Raw genomic sequence first — 16,542 nt, forward strand, 5'->3', positions numbered from 1 at the left:
TAGCTTAACTATAGTCCAAGACAAAACTCAAAAATGTTTATAGAGACACCAAAATATCCAGCGTACAAGGTAAAACTTAAATAGCCTGGCATCCAATAAAAAAGTTGCAGGCATGCAAAGCAGTAGGGAAATACTACCAATAATTAGTAAAAATTAGTCAAAACTGAACTCAAACTAGGAAAGATTACAGAATTAATAGACAGGGACTTTAAAACAGCTATTATAGCAGGATAACATACAAGAAGTTAAAGATTAAGTATGTTAAGGAGGGAAATAAAGGATATAAAAATAAAAAAATTAAACTTCAAGAAATAAAAATTATAATGTATGAGATGAAAAATATGCTAAATTGGATTTAAACTAGACTAGATAATGTAGAAGAAAAGATGTGTAAATATTATATACAAGCTTTAAAGTGTACAAAGAAATAACACAAGAGAAAAAAAAAGATAGAAAAAAGAAGAGAACAGGTCATCACTGAGTTATAGGATAACTTCAAAGAGCCCAACATATGTATAATTGGTCCCAAAAGGAGGGCATAAAAATATTTTATGATACAGTGGCTGAAAATTTTCAAAATGTGAAGAAAACTTTAGATCCATAGATCCAAGGATATCGACATACACTAAGAAAAAGAAATGTGGAGAAAATTACATCAAGGCACATCATAATCAAAGTTATTTAAACAAATGAAAGAAAAAGCTTACAATCGGCCATACAAAGGAAGCATATTTCATACAGTGGAACAACAATAATGATAATAGTAAATTTCTCATAGGATATAGAGGAAGCCAGGAGAAAGTGGTACAAAATCTTTGAACTACTGAAAGAAAAAAAAACGAAAAATAACCTAGTATTCTTTTCCCAGCGAAAATATTTTCATATAACAAAGATGAAGGAAATACTTCTTCAAGTTTATATCCAGCAAACCTGCATTGTAAGAAATATTAAAGGAATACTTGTACTTCAAACGGAAAGAAAACTGTACAAGATAGAAACCTGAATCAACAAAGAACTAAAGAGCACCAGAAACTGTAAATACATAAGTAAACATAAAACTACTTTTCTTATTATTTACCTTTAAAAGATAATTATTTGCTTAAATCAATAATAACCACAATATAATGTGAGACTATCACATATGTAAATGTAAAATGTATGACAACAGTAACACAAATTCCAGAAGCAAAGAAGTGAAACTATATCCTTGTAAGGTTTTTATAGTATACAGTATATAATACCACTTGAAAGTAGATTGTGATAAGTCCAAAATGTGTACTCTTAAACCCTAAAGCAAGCATTGAAAGAACACAACAAAGAGTTAAAACTAATCAACAAAGAGATAAAACAAAATAAAAATACAAAATTCATCCAAAAGAAGCATAAAAGGAAGTGTGAACCCCATAATAGAACAAACAGAAAAAAATGGCAACATTGCAAGTTTAAATAAGTGATTTCAATAATCATATGAAACACAATAAATACCAAAATTAAAAGACATAGATTCTCAAATTGGATTTAAAAGCAGGACTTCATTATATGCAACCTATAAGACACCTACCTTAAATATATAGAAACAAATGTGTTAAAAATAAACAGAGAGAAGATGTACTGTGATAACACTGACCAAAAGTAACCTGGAGTATCTACATTAACATCAGACAATGTAGAACCCAGAGCAGAGTATTACTCAAGATAATGAGCATTATTTTTTAACATAAAAGGGGCAATTCATTAAGAGGAAATTGCAATAACATTCATGAACCTAATAATAAGGCTGCAAAATACATAAAGTAAAAACTGATAAAACTACAAAGATAAATAGACCAATCCAAAATTTTAGTTGGAGATTTTAAAACCTCATTCTCAATAACTCGTAGAAAAAGTGGACAGAAAATCAGTAAGAATGTAGAAGACATGAATAACACACCACCAATCAAATTGATATAATTGACATTTATAGATCTACCAAAAAATAGCATAATATGCATTTATTTTTTCAAGCACACGTGAAACAATTACCAAGATAGAGCATATTATGGCCATAAAAATGTCTCAATAAATTTTTGTAAACACAAATTATCCAAGGTATAATCTCTAACAACAATGGAAAATAAATAAGAAATCAATAACAGAAAGATATCTGTAGAAGTCCCAAATATTTTAAATCAGACTAACACACTTCTAAATTACCGAAGGTCAAAGAAGAAATTAAATAAAACCTCTGAAAGTACCTTTAATAAAATGAAAATAAAAAAACAACATATCACACTTGCGAGATGCAGCTAAAAGAGTAGAAGCTTATAGCACTAAAAGACTATATTAGACAAAATATAAAGTCATAAATAATAGGCCTCAATTTCATCTTTAATAAAGCAGATAAAGAAGAGACAATTATACCCAGAGTAAGCAAAATAATAATAATAATAATAATAAGGATTAGAACAGAAATCAATACAATAGAAAATAGAAAACAATAAGCTAATCAGTAAAACCTCTCTAAACTTCAAGTTTTTTTTAATGTACAATGGGATCAAAAAAAGACTGCTGAAATAAATCTTAGCAATTCTATTTTGTAACACCAAGGATGTGGTATCATTTATCATCACAAATGCATTGTTTTTCTAATGACAAAGAAAAAGTAAAATGATACTCAAATCTAATATCCAGTGTCAAGAAAATTTTTATACCAAAACATCTTTATTCATGTTATCTGCTTGGCTCCTGAGGCACAGGAGTCTGAAATTCTTGACCTACACCTTAACGTGACATTAAAGTATTTTCATAAGCTCATCTTAGCCTTCTAGTCCTTTCTTATCTCCCATAATTTAAATCCTCTGTTACAGCTAGATTAACCACCTCACTGCCCCCTTGTATATATGCTATACTCATTCTTGCTGCTAAACTTTGCACACATCTTTCCTACAATGTAAAACGATGCATCCTTTCACCTCTTTAAATTTTACTACACCAAAAAAGGCTCTTCGTTAAACCAGTCATTTCTATGAAGTTTTATGATACCTGTTAACTGAACCTTCTTACATAATCTAGGTATTGAAGGATTGTACAATCAAGCAAGGAAAAGTAACACATGAAGAAATAAACAGAATATAATGTAATAGGTACTCTACATGTAGCATAGGTATGCAGAAAGGGCAATGGAATTGTAGAAGAGGGGGGAATTAATTTCACCCAGCAGATAAAAGGATATACAGAAAAGTTCACATTTTATATAGGCCTCAGAGAATGAGTGGAAGTTCAGTCACAAAATGAAGAAATTGGGACAGAGGAAACAGCCTGTATAAAGTCAAGGAAATGCAGCACTGCATGCTTCTAGAACAGTGAATAGTATGGAGTGGCTAGGCAAAGGATAGGGTCCAGATACTTACCCTGCCCAAATCCTCTCTGTCTGCAGTTGCAGGTTAGATTCACTGGAAAGCAGTTGGAATCAGAGATTAGCAAGTGGGCATTCATTGGGAGGTGCTCTTGGAATTAACACCTGCAAAAAGAAGAAAAAGAAGCAAGGTTAGAGAAAGGGAGATGTTGATATTTGCATGTAGCCCCAGTGATTGGATTAGATCACTCCATAAGTAGCTCCGGAGCTGAGATGACCCCACATACCTTTATACTCCTGCCTTTATCAGTCACTGGATGTGGGCTGTTCTTGGAACAAGACGTGAAATTGGCTGAGTGTATTAATCCATTTTCACACTGCTATGAAGAAATACCCAAGACTGGGTAATTTATAAAGAAAAAAGAGGTTTAATGGACTCACAGTTCCACATGGCTGAGGAGGCCTCACAATCATTGTGGAAAGTGAAGAAGGAACAAAGGCACATCTTACACGGTGGCAGGCAAGAGAGTGTGTACAGGAAAACTGCCCTTTACAAAACCATCAGATCTCGTGAGATTTATTCACTATCACAAGAGCAGCACAGGAAAAACTCACCCCCAAGATTAAATCACCTCCGTTCCATGACATGTAGGGATTATAGGAGCTACAATTCAAACTGAGATTTGGGTGAGGTCACAGCCAAACCATAGAAGTGAGGCAATTTTCTTAACCAACAGAATCCTCAAAAAGGGTGGGAGACAAGGGCCATCCACTAGTGGCACTGCCAGCAGTTGAGGCAATAAGTTCTTCGTCCCTGGAGGGGGTCTGTGTGGTGCACCAAATGTCCACCAAAACCTGCCAACCCTGACAACCATATTTCTACCATTTTCCCTTTTCTTCTCAAGAAAAGGAATTGATTGAGGACTCCTTAAATAAAGCAGCATTGATCTCCAAGGCTTGCAATGCAAAGCTGAGAAATTTATAGCTCTAGAAGGGATAAATCTTGTTTCAGATGGTTAACAAAACACTAGCCATCAATAGAAAAAAACCTTCAGAAACCAGCTCAAGAAGTAGAACTATCCTTTGACAAGCATCTTGACCAGCTAGATCTTAGTGATATCTTGGAATATCTTAGTGATATTTTTCCAAAGAATAGTTACCTTGTAAATATAGAGACTAATTATCTTAATTTAAAGTAGCTGAAGACATTATGGAAATTGTGGTGGACATAAGTAATCAAAATATAGCAAAATAACATAGCCAGGATTTATTCAAAACGCAAGGGAAATGCTCTGTATGCAAGTGCTGACATTCAAGGTGAGTTTATTGAGTTGCTACCAGCTCAGACTTCCATTTAATGATGTCAAATCGCTGTGACAAACTGGTCCATTCTTTTGTGTACTAGGCAGAATTCTAATATTATCACCAACGACGCATATCCTTGTGTCATCTCCTCCCTCCAAGTGTGGGATAACCCTATGTCTTGTTTCTAACCAATAGTTTGTGGCAACGGTAATGAGATATCACTCTCATGATTATGTTATGCTATCTGTCAAAGGTGAAGGGATTTTGCAGATGTAATTAAGGTGCCTAATCCGTTCACATTAAAGGAAGATTATTAGAGGTGAGTCTTACCTAACTAGGTGTCCCATTTAGAAGAGGATCTAGAGATCAGAAATGAAATAAATAAAAGATATTTTCTTTAAGACCCTTAAGAAACAAGCTGACTGGGTATGGTGTTTCATACCTATAATTCTAGCACTTTGGGGGGCCAAGGAGGAGGAGAATCATTTGAGGCCAGGAGTTCAAGACCAGCCTGGGCAAGACAGCAAGACCCCATCTCTATCAAAAGAAATAAAGAAGAAAAGAAAAGAGAAAAAACAAGCTACCATGAGTTCTACAGTTTTAACGAAATGAATTCTGCCAGTAACCATGAGAGCATAAAAGAGAACCCAGGGCCTCATATGAGATTCCAGCCAAGCTGTCACTTTGCTTACAGCCATGTGAGACCTTGAGCAGAGGACTCTACTAAGCTATGCATGAATTTCTGACTCATGGAAACAATGGAACAGTTGGGTGCAGTGGCTCACACCTGTAATTCCAGCACTGTGGTATGCTGAAGTAGGATTGCTTAAGACCAAGAGTTCGAGACCAGCCTAAGTGACATAGTAAGACTGCTGTCTTTACAAAAAAAGTTTTAAGAAATAAAAATGTAGCCTGACATGTTGGTGTGTGTCTTTAGTCCCAGTTACTCAGGAGGCTGAGGAGGGAGGACTGCCTGAGCCTAGGAGTTCGAGGCTAGAGTGAGTTATTGTACCACTGTACTCCAGCCTGAGGGACAAAGTGAGGTGCTAGCACAAAAGGAAGGGAAGGGAAGGGGAGGGGAGGGGAGGAGAGGGGGAAAATAGAGGGGGAGGGAAGGAAAAGGAAGCGAAGAGAAGGAAAGGGGGGAGGGAAGGGAAGGAAAAGAAAAGGAAGGGAAGGAGGGGGGAGGTAAGGGAAGGACAGGGGAAGGAAGGGGACAGAGGGAGGAGAGAAGGGAAGGAGAGGGGGAGGGAAGGGAAGAGAAAGGAAGGGAAGGGAGAGGGCGAGGGGGAGGGAGGGGGAAGCAAGGGAAGGGGGAAGAGAGGGAGGGATGGAGGGGGAAGAGAGGGAGGGATGGAGGGGGAAGCAAGAGAAGGGGGAAGAGAGGGAGGGAGGGAGGGGGAAGCAAGGGAAGGGGGAAGAGAGGGAGGGAGGGAGGGAGGAAGGGAGGGAGGGGAGGAGGGAGGGAGAGAAGGAGGGAAGGGTAATAAATGTACATTGTTTTAAGGCACTAAATTCACGGTAATTTGTTATGCAGCAAAAGAGTACTAACACATCCTGCTTCCGGGAGTACTGTCTACTTGAAATCATAGAATGATTGCTATCTCACTTATTAAAAAGCGCAGCTGCGGGTGGTGGCACATATCTATAGTCCAAGCTACTAAGGCTGAGGTAGAAAGATCACTTGAGCCCAGTGGTTTGAAACAACTCTTGGCAACATAGTGAGACCTTGTCTCAAGAAAAAAACAAACAAACAAACAAAAAAAAAAACAAGGATGCTGATTTAAAAACAAACGTCAACAGTAAAACGTCCTACTCCGCCAGCTGCTATTAGAGGGCTGAGTAGACATTATTTAGGCTGAAATCTTATAAACCTCATCACATATTAGTCTGGGCTTTCCAGAGAAACAGAACCAATAGGATATATAGATAATAGTTATAATAATAGATAAAGGAATTGGCTCATATCATTATAGAGGCTGAAAGTTCAAGCTCTGCAGTTGGCAAGCAAGCTAGAGATGCAGGAGAGTTTCTAGTATACTTTTGAGATAAGACAAGCCCTGAGAAGCAGGGGAACTGACGGTGTAACTTCCACGGCTGAGTCTGAAGGCAGGAGGAGACTAAAGGCCCAGCTCAAAGACAGGGAGTAGCAAGAATTATTATTTTTTATTATTCAGTCTCTATTTGATCCAGGCTTTCATTGGATTGATGAGACCCATTCACATTGGGGAGGCAAATTTATGTTACTCAGTCTATGAATTCAAATCCTAATCTCATTCAGAAACACCCTCCCAGGCTCACCCAGGGATAATATTTAACTAAATATCTGGGCATCCCATGGTGAAGTCAAATGGACACATAAAATTAGCTACCATGACATTCAAAATGGTGAAAACAGTAGGTGATGAGTATAACATTTTAATTCTCAAGATATTATCAATATTATATTCATTCTTCTTTGATTGATTTCAAGTTGGATCTGTGTAACCAACATATCTTTCACTTTTTCCTATTTATTTTCTTTGTACATTCTCGGAATAGCTCCTTTGGATTCTACCTGTTGGGATTGCTGGTAATTTTCTCATTTGCTCTTTACTCTTAGATGGGGCTTTAGGACTCCACAGGTTGACTAAACAAAGTGGTGCCCGGGTACCTATTAGTGTTCTTCCAAGTCTCAATAAAAAGAGACCTGAAAAAAAAAGGAGGCCTGAATCACAAGTCTTCTAATAGTCTTTTGACAAACATGTACTACATACAACATTGGGCATAAAAGAAGACTTCATCAGGTGTCCAGGATAATGGCTGAGGCTGACTCATGTGTGCAGAGTACAAACAGCTCATACTTGGGTATTATTTGAGGGGCTTCTGTGTCTCTTTCCCCACAGACACTGCCTGAGTTCAGATTTGTTTTTTGTTTTTTTTGTTTTTTTTTTTTAGCATTCCATTAGGGTGATTGCAAGCCTTTTAAAACCTTCTTATCTCTTTCAGAGATATCCCTACAACTACCACCCTATGTCCAGGCCATTATTTCTAAAAAACAAATCTGCTATTGACTGCCCAATGCTTAAAACACTCCAGCACAATTCATTCTTTAAAAACAAAGGCCAAATTCCTCAGCCTTGTAGTTAAGATCATTCAACATACGGCCCACAGATTTCTTTTCTCCTTTAACTCCCAGACAGTCTAAGTAGCAGCCTTTTTTTTTTTTTCTTTTTTTTTTTTTTTGAAGCAGAGTTTTTCTCTTTCACCCAGGATGAAGTGGAGTGGCGTGATCTCAGCTCACTGCAACCTCCACCTCCTGGGTTCAAGTGATTCTCCTGCCTCAGCCTCCTGAGTAGCTGGGATCACAGGCGTGTGCCACCATGGGCAGCTAAGTTTTGTGTTTTATGTAGAGATGGAGTTTCACCATGTTGGCTCAGATGGTCTTGAACTTCTGACCTCAGGTGATCTGCCTGCCTTGGCCCCCCAAAGTGCTGAGATTACAGGCATGAGCCGCTGCGCCTGGTCATAAACAATTTCTTAATGTTCAGCCCCCAACTCTTTTCTGATACTATTTTCTTTTCATTCCATTCACTCACTTCACAGCCCAAACTAAATGTTACCTCTTCTGGGAATCTCTTTGCATTTCTGTAACAATCTGACAGAATTTCTTACAAGCAAAATTAAAAAAAATAAACAATAATGTGGAACATAGGTTCAGAGGAAGAAGACCTGGGCAGATTACTGGGTGCTTGTGAGCCAGGGCCTGAAGCCAAGTCTCGCTCTAGTATTTTTTCAGATCCAATTCTTTTCCATGTAGATTAGATCTAAGCCTATCCAGCTCAGCTCTTGAGTTTTTATACACTGGGCTATTTGCATGTATGTATATATGTGCGTGTATGTGTATGTGTGTCTGTGCACATGGATATGTATCTGTACGTCTATCTTATCTATAAAAAAATTTATATGCTCCAATATGTGTACACGTCTATGTATTCACTGTTAGATATATCTATGTATGGGCACAAATGTATATGGGTGTGCACATGCATATGGTCTATGAACAAGTATGAATAGTGATGAGGTTTGAATATTTGTTCCCTGCCATGTTGAAATTTAATTCCCAATATAGCAGTATTGAAAGGCAAGGGTTTTAAGAGGTGATTGGATCATGAGAGATCTGCCCTCATGAATAAATTAGTCCATTCATGGGTTAATAGATTAATGGGTTAATGGATTAATGGATCATGCGAAAGGAGCTGAAGGGTTTATAAGAACAGAAATAGACCTGAACTAGCACATTAGCACACTCAGCCCCTTTGCCATGTGAGTGATACCCTGCACTGCCTGGGAACTCTACAGAGAGTCCTCACCAGCAAGACGGACTGCATCAAAGGCAACCCCTTAACCCTGGACTTCTTAGTCTCCATAACTATAAGAAGTAAATTCTATTTCTTTATAAGTTACCAGATTCAAGTATTCTGTTATGAGCAACAGAAAATGTGCTAAGACAGTTACATACCTATATGAATATATATGCTGATATGTGCAGATACATATTTATACATATATGTATGTGTGTTCATTCTCTAACTCCTGTACATTTAGGTATATTGTATGTGTATGCATGTGAGATACAGCCAATTTGTCAGTAATATTTTCTGTGTGGCCTTCCTTCCAGCTTATAGGTGCCCAGAAAGAGCCACAGATATTTAAGTGACTTTGGTTTCCTTTGAATGACTTTTGTGGTCCTCCATGTGATACAAATTTAAATGAACTGAAATGGGGCATGAGATCAGGGCAGGATCACTGCTGATTTCATCTTTACTCCCAGCTGGGCCACAAATGGAGCCTGGTAATTCATCCCCAACTGCCTCCCAGGCCAGGACTCAGGGCCCGTTTCCATTATCCATTGCTGGTGACCTTGTCTCTGCTTTCTGGGCCGCAGCCTTGTTTCCTGACAAGGGTTTCAGCAACAATCATTTGGTGAGTGCAATCGTTGGCGTCTCCAGCTGTAATATTCACACCGGCTTCAGAGAAGCACATTTCTCTACCTTCTTTCCCTCAGAGGCTTTCTTTATTTCCTTCTAATGGATTCATTTAAGTGACAAGTTTCCAGCTGTTGTCATGATTTGTCTGGTAATGTGCTTTGAGGCTCTTGAGGAACCTTTGAGCCTAAGGCCATGTTATCCTGAGGTGCAGACTCCATGGTCAACCCCTGCATTGATAACACTCTCAAAGTGCACAGCTATTTGAAGTTCCTGAAGGATTTGGCAAAAACGCATTCAAATCACAGTGTCATGTTGCCGTCTTTTTTTTCTCCTTTGCTTGCAAGTTAAGGGCTTAGACATTTTTACTGAACCTGCTAGAGAGAATGAATCAAAGATTTAAACAAGTCTCCACCTCGCCTTTTAATTTTTCACCCTCCAGATTCCCAGATTCCTGTTGGGTGTTCTTTTCTCTTCAACCAAAAGGGTTAGAGTTTGCTACTGCTATGACCATACTGAATTACCTACAGCTAATTTATCAAACATGCCATGCTCTGATATTTTATCACCTATAAGTATCATTAACGAAGCAAGTTTTCAGGGTCCATTAGTAGCATAATTTCTGGTTCCTCACATGCTGTAGTCAGAGTGCTCTTTTAAAATGCAAATCTGATCATGTCACTGTCTGCTTAAAACTATCCAATGGTTTCCCACTACTCCTAGAATAAAAAACAAAAAAAATTTTTTTTAAAGTGTGTCTTTTACTTTCGGGCATTCTGATTGCTTTTGTTTGTTTGTTTCTACTTTAAGTTCTGGGATACATGTGCAGAATGTGCAGGTTTATTACATAGGTATACACATGCCATGGTGGTTTGCTGCACCCATCAACCCATGATCTATATTAAGTGTTTCTCCTGATGCTATCTCTACCCTAGCCCCTCACCCCACAACAGGACCTGGTATGTGACGTTCCCACCATGTCCATGTGCTCTCATTGTTCAACTCCCACTTATGAGTGAAAACATGTGGTGTTTGTTTGTCTGTTACTGGGTTAGTTTGCTGAGAATGATGGTTTCCAACTTTATCTATGTCCCTGCAAAGGACACGAACTCATCTTTTTTTACAGCAATTCTTAACGTGGCTAAAAAGACCTTGCATTTTGCCTTCTCTTGTCTACCCAGCCTTATTTCCTGGAGCACTCTTTGAGTTTCTTGCATTGAACACACTGGCTCTCCTTCCGTTTCCCTAACTCACTGCTTTCTGTGGGTGCTCCTTTAGCCCGTCTTGTTTCCTCTCTCTGGTAGTCTCTTTCCTTCCTTTCCCCTAAGTAACCACTAATGTTCAGACCTGAGTCCTGATGGCACTTCCTTCTGCACGCCTCACACCAGGCTAATCCCTTAGTCAGACTTTTTCAAAGCACCCTTCAGAGACCCATCTATTTGTCACCTTCATTGGTCCTTCACTGAACTCCTCACAGTAAGCAAGTTTGCATCTATTTGTGTGATTCTTCACTTAATGTCTATTTTCAACTAGACACAGGATAAGAACTATGTAAGTCTGGCTATACTCTCAATACCAAATATTGGCAGTTAGTTCATGCTAGGTGGCTCAACAAAGACCCACTGAATGAATAAAGGCATATGTACATTGGGGCTTTACCTTTTAATTAAAAGGTAAAACCTGACCCTTGGTGTGCCTGTTGTCCCTGTCATGTCCCGCTGTGTCCAGTTTTAATGCCACACACGAAAATAACTTCCTTCTAAAGATATATTTATGGTGCTTTGTAGAGCTGTTTTGCTGATGAGGGGGAAAAATGTAATCCACAGTATTCAAGCTGCCTTTCTGAGATAAGGAAACAATGCTTATCAATCTTCTGCAAAGTTTGGCAATTTTCCATTTAAATGTTTACTAGGAGTTCAATTATCATATTTGCCATAAATATATAATGCAAGAAAGTTAGTAATACATATTATGATAGACCTCAAAAGTGTCATAAGAACCTAATAGAAGGAAATTAATTTCTATTGGGGCAATCCGAGAAGGCCTTATGTGAAAGTTTTGAACTGGGCCTTGTGGTTTACAAAGCCCCTGTCCATCCTGTTTCTCTGGCCAGTTCTGGCTAACGCTAACCACCTTTGCAGTTGGGCCTAAAAGTCACTTCCTCTTGCACACCTTCTCTGATGCCATCCCCCAACATGCTCCCAGTGTCCTTTTCCTATTATCACATATTTTAATTGCCTACCTTGCTACTCACTCTAGGCCCCATAGTAAAAGGAACTGGAGCTGCTTTACTCACTGTTAAACCTTCATGCTATAGCATAGTGCCTGACATAGGAATTCAATCAATAAAAAATGAATGAATACATGAATGATAGAAAAGTGGGGAGCAAAAAAGGAAATACCTAAACTACTCTAAAAAACACTTAAAATTTTAAGAAAATTTTGGGAACCACAATGGTGGTATGGAGAAATACGAAAAGACATAAAAGAAGAGAAACTCGGGTGGGTACACCAAGTATACATAGACGGAGGCAACATTTGAGTGGGTAAGTGTATCTTATACCTAGGGGACATCATCAAAGAGAAGTTCCAAAGTCAACAGGAGCCAGATTTTCAAGGGCCTTGGATCATAGCGCATACTTTTTCCTTTCTGTCATCAAGAGGAACTGTAATTTTTTTATCAGGGGGATAATAGCATGAGATTTATATTTTATAAAAATCACTTCAGTTGCCAGGTAGTGGAAAGAATATAAGAGGCGGGGAGAATAAACGTGCAGAGAACTTTTAAGAAGCTACTAGAATTATCTACTTCATAGTTTTTCAATCTCTATGCTATTAACACTTTGGGCTGGATAATTCTTTCTTGCAGGTGGTAGGTAGCTATTTTTTGCATTGTAGGATGTTCAGCAGCATCCCTGGCCTCTACTTACTAGATGCCTATAGTATTTGTCCCTAAGGTGGACACCAACATTGTGTCAGATATTGCTAAGCGTCCCCAATCGACAAAATTATCCTCCATTGAGAATCACCTATCCAGGCAATGGGTAATACACTATAATTAAATAAGACGGTTATTAGAATGAAAGAATGAGTCAGATACCAATGATACTGCATGAAAGTGAATTCCCACTAAAAGCAACCATTTGTCATTGTGCAACACAACAGGTGCACTGCCTGTGGATACAGGACTCCTCAGAAGAGGAATGATAGACTCTTACGATGATCTTTTCTTCTCCTAAAACCATATGGATAGACAATTTCTAGGTATGTCCAACTATTATGTTGGATTTGGTAATCAAGAAGCCACACTTCTTTGACAGTGGAATTCTGATGCTTTTCAGGGGGAGTGAACTTTGTTCCCAGTCCATGGCCTTTGAGTGAGCTCCCAGCCCACCCCTGGCTCCTAGGGTGGGATAGATGACACAGAGCTCTGAGCCAAGCAGACACAGTAGGTGCCATACTGATACCTCAAGGGAACAGCACATCTGGGAAGAGATGTGCTGTCTAATAGAGAAGAGGAGTCAAGAGAAGAAGGGGAAGAATCATAACTCTGAAGACAGATCCCTGATGACACCATCTGTGTTCTGGAATTCACCATGCCTAAAGCTAGGCCATCCATGGACTCTTTAATTTAATGAGTCAAAAATTTGTATTTTGCTTAAGCCAGTTTGTTTGGATCATCTGAAGAAGGAAGGGTGAATCACATTGTCCAAAGAGACCAGCAGTCTTCTATAAATAACCAAGTAACATCATTATAGAATGTAGACGGAACACTGGATATAGAATCAGACCTCAGAGCTGAATCTAAGTCCAGTCATACATTCATGTATCCTTGTAATTATTGACTCATCAAATTTTTATTGAGTGTGTATTGTGTACTGGGCAATGAATTAGAACTCTGGGGCCATCATGAGGCTGGTCTTCCCTGCAGAGAACTTATATTCTAGTGTTCAACTGTAAGTGTCAACCTTGATTGCATATTACAGTCACTACTGTAAGTTTTTTAAAATGCCCATGTCAGTGCTCCATATTACGTAAGTTAAATAAGAATTTCTTGGGGTGAGACAGACATCAGTATTTATTGAAGTAATTCTAATGAAATGCTGGGGTCCTCTTTTCATTTTGCAGAGGAGGAAGCTAAGGCACAGAGAAGTTAATGTGCTCAAGACTATATCACTGGTGAGAGGCAAAGCTAAGATTTAAACCCAGCTTGGGTTCAGAGTCTGCCCTCTTCTTAATAACTAAACTGCACCATAATTTGAAAGGCACAGTAAGAAACACCATGGTATATTTAGTCCAATGTAATTATATATATAAGCTAAGTTTGTTTTCAGAATTCTTAGCTTTTCCTTTTCCTTTCCTTGTGCCCATCCTCACCAATTTCAAACTCATACACATGTCTGCCCCCATCAAAATCTCACCTTGAATTGTAATAATTCCCACATGTCAATGGCAGGACCAAGGGCAGGAACATGAGGGAAATTTCCTCCATTCTGTTTTCGTGATAATGAGTGAGTATCACCATATCTGATGGTTTTATAAGTATCTGGCCTTTCCCATGTTTGCACTTACTCCATCCTGCCACCCTGTGAAGAGGGTGGCTGCTTCTCCTTTGCCTTCTGCTGTGATTTTAAGTTTCCTGAGGCCTCCCCAGCAATGTGGAACTGTGAGTCAATTAAACCTCTTTTCTTTATAAACTACCCAGTCTCAGGCAGTTCTTTATAGCAGTGTGAGAATGAACTAAAATGCCATCCCTACGTCTAGATCTAACAAATTATCTTCTCCGTCCTATTGAAAATATTCTTCCCAAAAATTATCTGCTACCCCTTCTGTACAACTCACAGTGAGCACAAGTCATTTGTGCTTTTTTTTATCCAGTCAGAGTTACACTTGCACTTTGGTAGTAGTGTGGTACAGCAGAAAGATTTAGATGAAGGTCTGCAATCTCAACACTGTCACTCTAACTTAACTAATTGTACTTTCTGGCAAACTATATAACATCTCTGAGATATGAATTCTTTTATTTTTATTTTATTTATTTATTTATTTATTTTTGAGACAAAGTCTTACTCTGTTGCCAGGCTGGAGTGCAGTGGTGTGTTCTCAGTTCACTGCAAACTCCGCCTCCTGAGTTCAAGGGATTCTCTTGCCTCAGCCTCCTGAGTAGCTGGGACTACAGGCGCATGTCACCATGCCTAGCTAATTTTTGTATTTTTAGTAGAGACAGGGTTTCACCATGTTGGCCAGGATGGTCTCAATCTCTTGACCTCATAATCCACCCGCCTCAGCCTCCCAAAGTGCTGGGATTACAGGCATGAGCCACCGCACCGGCCCCTGTATTCTTATATCTGAAATGGCAATAGTAACACCTCTTTTGCTATGTAGTTGTAAAGATTAAATTGAAATATACTTATTAGCTCTTACCATAGTGCCTCAAATATAGGCGACTGTCAACTAATAGCAACTATTTCTATTAAGATTTCTCTAGATTTATATTTTCACATGGCAGAGGTTGTAAAAAATATGTAATAATAATTAAAACACCCAATATTTTCAATCACTTACTTTGTGCCTGACATTGATGTTTTACATGTATTTTCTCAGCTATTCATAAAAATAACAGTATAATATTGGTACTCCCATTTTCCACGTTTTGTACATATAAGAAAGTAAATGCAGAGCAATACCACATAGCTTGCACAAGAAAGTATTAATGACTTAAGTAATCTTAGCTCAATCTTAGAAGTTTCCTTTTGGGGAACAAATATTAGCATTGTTATTACCATGTGCCAGGAATTTGCAGTGACTAATGTTTGTATACATTATCTCATTTAATCTTTACAATAAACCCACTTTACAAGTAGTGCAACAGAGGCTCAGAGAGATTATGTGGGTTGTACGAATGTAGTTAGAACCCTGTTCTGTCTGATTCAAAGCTTGTATGACTTCCCCCCGAGAAATGAAGGCTTAATTAAGAGTTCTGATTAATTGAGATTATACATACCCAAGAAAAAAGACTTCATTTTGGATTTGAAAGCCCTAACCCACCAGGGTAGAACTGTAATAAGTTCAATTTCTAAGTACACTATTTTATTAACCTGTAAGCACTATTTTCTTCTTTGCTTGGCTAAATATTGCTACCTTTTCAGCACAGTTCTATCCAGAAAGACTCCCCTTTTTGGAAGGACTCACTCAGCATCTACCTCTTGAGTCCACTCCTTTTGCAAACACCAGCTACACTTGTCTAGTTTGTGTTGGAAAGAGTTTCTCTATCTCACATGAGAAAGCTCTGTCTACATTAAAAGAGAAATTCCAGCAATACGCTCAGATAGGGTAATCAGCCCAAGTCTATCACATTGAGTTAGTGGCAAGATAGTTCGTATGACTTAATTAATTCTCCTATTATCAGCCTTCTTGCACTCCAACGGAACTTCATTTACATCTTCCTGTAAAGCATCGTTATTTAAGTTTAAAGGCACTTAAATTCAAGTCACACAACAGTTACATGGATTGGAATCAATGCAAGCTATTTATAGAAAAGCACTGAATATAGAATGGACAGAATATGTGCTGTTTTGAAGCCTGCTCTATTTATGACCACATTCCAATAAGACTCATTGATCACCTACTATGTGCAAGATACTAAACAATGCATTTTACTCTTTTTACTGCACATAGGAAACTATGCATTCAAAATAACGTTCTCCTCTCAAGTTACTGACCTGCACTGCACATATTTCCTGGTCATAGGCAGCTTCCACACAAGAACATCTGTACATGAATTAAAGAATTCAGTTACTCAGATCTAAGTGAATGTATCTTATTTCCTGGTAGCTGGTAATTGACTTATAGCTGGCATCCTAGAGACATAGCCCAAGGCTATTTTGACAAACAATGAAGTAATAGATTTTTTTTTATGCTGCTAAGGCAAATATA

Source organism: Sapajus apella, unplaced genomic scaffold, assembly GCF_009761245.1.
Source record: "Sapajus apella isolate SASKATOON/1434 unplaced genomic scaffold, GSC_monkey_1.0 scaffold3, whole genome shotgun sequence".
In the NCBI taxonomy this organism is placed as follows: domain Eukaryota; kingdom Metazoa; phylum Chordata; class Mammalia; order Primates; family Cebidae; genus Sapajus; species Sapajus apella.